Here is a 265-nt window from a genome sequence, read left to right as displayed (position 1 = left end):
CAGATATATATATATATATATATATATATATATATATATATATATATATATTCTACGTGAACTAGTCTTTATTGAGATTCTCCTATACAAAGGTAGTGTCAATTTAGACCTTACCCTCAACAATGAAGAAACTTTGGGTTTAGATTTATAACAAGAAAAAAATTTCCTGTATTCAGAGATCAGGACAGACAATAAATTGTTTGCTACTTGTCCAGTCTGATGGACAAACTTGTTCTAGCTCCTTTGCACTAACTGTGAAGCTATT

This window comes from Marmota marmota, unplaced genomic scaffold (assembly GCF_001458135.2).
Source record: "Marmota marmota marmota unplaced genomic scaffold, marMar, whole genome shotgun sequence".
Classification (NCBI taxonomy): Eukaryota; Metazoa; Chordata; class Mammalia; order Rodentia; family Sciuridae; genus Marmota; species Marmota marmota.
Note: the sequence above shows the minus strand (reverse complement) of the source record.